A 6246-nucleotide genomic window follows, 5' to 3' on the forward strand; every position below is an offset into this window, starting at 1 on the left:
TGAGGGCAATGTAACTGTCGAAAGGAAGGTCAAGAGCAACGTAAGCGCGCCAAGTTCAAAATGGGAGGCGCGCGGAAATGAAGAGAGTCCTGGGGAGGAGCCTGGTCCCAAAGCCCGAAGGAGGGGGGAGGAGGCGGCAGAGGATTCAGCCTCGGGAGAGTCCCGAAGGGAGAGAACACAGGGGGGCAGAAAGACCCTGCGGAAAAGGAAAGAGAGAAAGAGGTGGACCAGTACAAGCCTCTTAAACTGGTGTCGAGGGGGGAGCGAGTCAGAGGGGACTTCAGCGGTCTAAGGGTAACAGACGTAGGGTCACGGACCTCGGATCTAAAGCTACTGATGTTCTTGAATAAAAGCTTTTGTACATAAGCTGGAGTGGACTTTGGTCTCTTGTGAGCTGGGACCACGGGTGACTCTGACAGTAAGTCCCCTCTCTTAGAACGCAAAATTTTTTTTTGCAAAGCTCACGAACGGTGGCAGCCATGAGTGCGGAGGAACAGCTGACAACACTGCGCAACGCAGTTACGGAACTCACCGCTGCAGTCATTGCATCTCAGAAGAAGAGTGATGAAGCGGAGAAGCGCTGCCAGGACCTGCAAATAAGGTGGGAGCGTGCTAGCAAGGAGGGGTTCCCAGGGTCCAGATCAGAGGGAATTGGACTTGGAAGGCGGGGGGGGCAGTCTAGTCACCCACTTCGATGGGAACCTAAAGCACTACCCAAGTTTCAGAGCAGACGTCTTGTATGCACTGCATTTGCTTCGTAATGACTTTAAAGATGAAGAGGAGAAAGTGGGGTTTATTGTGTCTCATTTGCATGGGGAGGCAAGAGCTTGGTTGCGCAATTTGTGGCGCGAAGACGGCCCTGCCCGCCGCGATTCTGATGAATTTATTAAAGCGATGGATGCTTGTTTCCAGTCAACCGTGGATCTTGATCTTGCACGCAGGGAAATGCACGGGTTGCGGCAAGGGAGAGCCACTGTGCGTCAGTATCATTCGCGATTTTTCGCCTTACTGACTGTATTGGGCTGGGAGAAGCACTGCAAACCAGTGAGAGATTTGTTCTGGGAGGGTCTCAGCGGCCCCATAAAAGATGAACTTGCCAGGGGAGACAGACCTCAGACCCTGGAGGACGTCGTGCAGAGGGCTCTTGCAATAGGGGTACGCCACGAAGAACGTCCTTGGCACAATGAGGAGGGACGCCAGGCGCGTGCACCGGCAAGGACGCCTCCTTTTCTCCCCAGAGACTTCAGCCAGGCACATCCCTCGCCTCTGGCGCGGCAGGGGGAGGAACCAATGGAAATTGGTGGTGCTAAGGCTCAGGCAACAGCCAGAGTTCCAGCATCCGGTGCAGTAAAGGCGAAGCCTCCTAGAGGGACCAGGAAATGTTACATCTGTGACAGTGCACTACACATGGCGAAAGAGTGTCCCCAGAGGCCCCAGAAGCACACTGCAGCCTTAGCAACAGTGGCAGCAGAAGTGATGCAAGAGGAGCAGTCTCAGGGAAACGACAGTGCCTGGCTGGAAGCAGAGCTGCTGGGGCTCAGCCAGGCGAATCTGTAGAGCAGTCCCCAGTGCCTTTGCAACGTACAGACCCTTTACCACCCAAGCCAACGGTGCAGCTCACTGCAACACTCCAGTTGCCGAACGGAACCACCCTGGAAGTCCCCATCACGATCGATTCTGGGAGCAACGCGGACTTTGTGGGGGTGCAGTTCGTCAAGCAGCATCGCATAGCGCTTCTGCCCGCGACAACGCCTCTAAACGTAGTCACGGTTGATGGCAGGAAATTGCTGGGAGGACAAGTTGTGCAACAGATGCCTCCCATGGAGATGCGGATTGGACATCATAGAGAAGTCATCAGCTTCAATGTCACCCGCCTGTCGGACACGCCTATAGTACTAGGCATGAGTTGGCTGGAGAGACACAGTCCTGCGATAGCGTGGTACCAACGGCAGATCACCTTTTGCTCATCGTACTGTGCTCAACATTGTATCCAGTCCAGCCAGGAGGAAGGGGCGGTGCAGCAGCTGCAACTTGGCATGGCGCAGGCAGTTCCTCGCAAGTACGAGAGTTTCCTGGAGGTTTTCTGCGAGAAGGAAGCTGACCGGCTGCCGCCCCACAGACCTTACGATTGCGCGATCGACCTGTTGCCGGGGGCGCAGCTGCCGACTGCGAAGCTGTATTCCATGTCTGAGGACGAGATGCAAGAACTCAGGGAGTTCATAGAGCATAATTTGAAGCGTGGATTCATCCGGGAGTCCAAAGCAGTGGGGGGCAGTCCTGTGTTTTTTGTAAAGAAGAAAGACACGCCCCAGAAAAGACTCATTGTGGATTTCAGGGCCATAAATTCCATGACCAAGCCCAAGGCCTTCCCCATGCCCAAGATTGATGACCTCCTAGCGACCGTGCGGAAGGGGAAGATCTTCACCAAGTTGGATCTGCGTGGAGCGTATAATCTCATCCGTATCCGGGAGGGCGATGAGTGGAAGACGGCCATGTTCACGCCTCTGGGCACGTATGAATACAGAGTTATGCCGTTTGGTCTCCAAAATGGATCTCACGTCTTCCAAGCCTTTATGCATCACGTGCTGGCGGGGCTCCTCTACAAGAAGTGTGTGTGTTTCCTCGACGACATCCTGATCTTTTCGGAATCGCAGGAGACTCATGAGAGAGACGTGAAGGAGGTCCTGCAGAGACTGCGAGAACACAGGCTCTACGCCAAGTTGGAGAAATGCCAGTTTGATGTGACGGAGGTGGATTTCCTCGGCTACAAGCTGTCTGACAAGGGGCTGGCCATGGACAGCGTCAAGGTCCGCGCCGTGTTAGACTGGAAGAGCCCACGCAATCGGAAGGAGGTCCAGAGATCTGTCGGGTTCGCCAATTTCTACCACAAATTCATCAGGGGTTTTGCAAAGGAGACAGCAGCAATCACGGACACCCTCAGTTCCAAAAAGAAGAAGTTCGCTTGGACGGAACAGGCAGAGCGCTCTTTTAGGAAGCTTAAAAGCCTCTTCGCTTCCGAGGAGCAGCTGCTGCACGTGAATCCGGGCAGACCCATGCGAGTAGAGACCGACGCCTCAGACAGAGCGGTGGGAGCCGTACTCCTGCAAGAAGATTCCCAAGGAGATTGGAGACCCTGTGCCTTTTACTCCCGAAAGCTCAGCAAGGCGGAGCAAAACTACACCATATGGGACAGAGAGCTGTTGGCCATCCACGCTGCCTTCAAAGCATGGCGACACTTCCTCATAGGTGCCAAGCACACAGTGCAGGTCCGCACAGATCACAAGAACTTAGAGTATTGGCGCACGGCGAAGCTCCAGAGCCAAAGACACATGCGCTGGGCTGAATTCTTCGCGGATTTCGACTTCAGGATAGAATACATCCCGGGAGAATCCAACGTTATAGCCGACGCGCTCTCCAGGAAACCGCAATATCTCGAGGAAGCAGCGCCAGTGGCAGCCAAGCACATTTTCGCACCGCAGGCGTGGACGTGCGCTACCATCGCAGTCGACCTGGACGCGGTGCGACGTGCGTTGCAAGTAGATCGATTTGCACAATTCAAGATGGAGGCGCTGCGCAGGGGTTCGCAGAGAGAAGATGAGTTCCAATTACGCGACGGGCTGTTAACTCACAAAGGTGCCCTCTACGTACCGGGCGAAGAGCTCCGCGCGAGGGTTCTGCAGCAGTTGCACGACGCCCCCAGTGCGGGCCACTTCGGCAAGGAGAAGACAATAGAACTGGTGGCCAGGGACTTTTGGTGGCCCCAGATGCGGGGAGAGATAGCGGATTACGTCGCCAGGTGTGACACTTGTCAGAGGTCCAAGCCAGTGCACCAGAAGCCAGCGGGGTTACTGGAACCGCTGGAGACGCCACAGCAACCGTGGGAGAGGGTGGCGCTGGACTTCGTCACTGACCTGCCCAGCTCCAGAGGCAAGACGGCGGTGCTGGTGGTGGTGGACTTGTTCACCAAGATGGCGCACTTCATTCCTTGCGCGAAGGTGGCGACGGCGGAACAGACCGCCAAACTCTTCATCGATCACGTGTTCAAGGTGCATGGGCTGCCACAATCCGTCCTGTCCGACAGGGGGCGCCAATTTGTTTCTACTTTTTGGTGGAAGCTTCTAGGTATCCTGCATGTCAAGATCAACCTAACGTCGGCAAGGCATCCGCAGACCAACGGCCAAGCAGAGAGAGTCAACGCGATCATGCAGCAGTACCTGAGATGTTACGCCAATCAGCGCCCGGCGGCGTGGGTAGGCTACCTGCCGATGGCGGAGTTTGCCTACAACAACACGAAGCATGCGTCGACGGGGGTGACGCCGTTCTTCGCGAACAATGGTCGTCATCCCAGAACCTTCCCGGGGTTCGTAACACCGGGAGAGGGGGTGACGCAAGAGGCCGACCAGTTCGCAGCAGAGCTGCAAGAGGTGCACGAGGAGCTGCGGAGACATTTGGAGCTAGCCAAACAAGCATATAAGGTGCAGGCAGACAAAAACAGGAGAGTGGGAGAGGACATCCAGGTGGGGGACTGGGTATGGTTAGCGGCCCAAGCGATGCCAGCCAGGTCGTTGGCTAAGAAGAAGCTGGGACACAGGCAGCTAGGGCCATACCAGGTGGAGGCTAGGATTAACCCTGTAGCTTTTTGACTGGCCCTCCCCGAAGGTTCCAGAGTGCACCCGGTCTTTCATAGGTCGGTGCTCACTCCCTACAAGACCCCGCACAGGTTTCAGGAGTCTGACACAGTACCGCACGCACGCACTCAGTCACCCGAGAGGGAGGGGGCGCCCAGGGCCGAACCACTCAACGAGGTCACTGAGATCCTGGACTCGAGATGGGGGGTAGAGGGAGTAGAATACTTTCTAGCCAGAGAGGGTACCCCGGCCAGTGCCAATATTTGGGTGCCGGACTACGCTTTAGACGAACCTCTTCTGAAAGACGAGTTCCATGCACTTTTCCCGCATAGACCCATGCCAGCCAAATATTTTGATGACTGGCTCTTTACGCCCACACTTTCAGACAGTACTTTCAGGGGCTTTTCTTCCGCCGAGGAGAGAACGCCAGAATCAAGCCCGCCCAGGGGATCGAGTTCGGGGGTAGACACAGAACCCTCTTACTGGTGGGACGAGCAACCAGAGGACGACTGGCGCAAGAAATGGCTGACGGGGCCTTGGCAGGCAGCACCAGACGAAGTAGCAATGGAAGAGGGAGCCGAGAACACCTTGGGTGAAGAACCCGCATTTGAACACACATACACCGAGCTGCTAGCAGAGGACATTGAAGCAAACGAACTGTATCCTGCATCTACCTCCGAGGAGATGCGGCTCCCACGACCTGCCTCCGAGGGCCGGGAGGGGGGAAGGGGGGGCTTCGAGAGGGGGATGGATGTCAGGGGTTCAGGGAGAGAGACGCCGAGTGAGGGGGAAGGATTCCAGACTGACGAGGAAGAGGATGACAATGACCCAAGATTGTCCATGAGTCCGTCCAGTGAATCGGAGGACTCCCAAAAGGGAGCCCCTCTGGTCAAGCCAAGGGGAGCTAGAGGGGGAAGCAGTCAGGAGCAGGGAAAGGAAGGGGGAACCCCCAGTGGGAGTTGGAGAGCGAGACCGGCTGCTCCGCTGGAACGGAGTGAGGGGGGAGGAGTGACCAGTGTGTCAGAAGGAGCAGAACAGGAAGCAGAGAGGGGAAGGAGATCAGGGCAAAACGTGCTGCCGGAAGGGGAGGAAAGTAGTATTGAGGGCAATGTAACTGTCGAAAGGAAGGTCAAGAGCAACGTAAGCGCGCCAAGTTCAAAATGGGAGGCGCGCGGAAATGAAGAGAGTCCTGGGGAGGAGCCTGGTCCCAAAGCCCGAAGGAGGGGGGAGGAGGCGGCAGAGGATTCAGCCTCGGGAGAGTCCCGAAGGGAGAGAACACAGGGGGGCAGAAAGACCCTGCGGAAAAGGAAAGAGAGAAAGAGGTGGACCAGTACAAGCCTCTTAAACTGGTGTCGAGGGGGGAGCGAGTCAGAGGGGACTTCAGCGGTCTAAGGGTAACAGACGTAGGGTCACGGACCTCGGATCTAAAGCTACTGATGTTCTTGAATAAAAGCTTTTGTACATAAGCTGGAGTGGACTTTGGTCTCTTGTGAGCTGGGACCACGGGTGACTCTGACAAATATGAATATCTTTAAGAGGTTAGGTAAGAACTTGCTGAATTAATTTTGGAACTGGGATGTAAGAGGAGGGGGTGGGGGGAAGTCAATGAAAGTGGGTA

The sequence above is a fragment of the Podarcis erhardii genome, assembly GCF_964252035.2.
Source record: "Podarcis erhardii genome assembly, chromosome: 4".
NCBI lineage: Eukaryota > Metazoa > Chordata > Lepidosauria > Squamata > Lacertidae > Podarcis > Podarcis erhardii.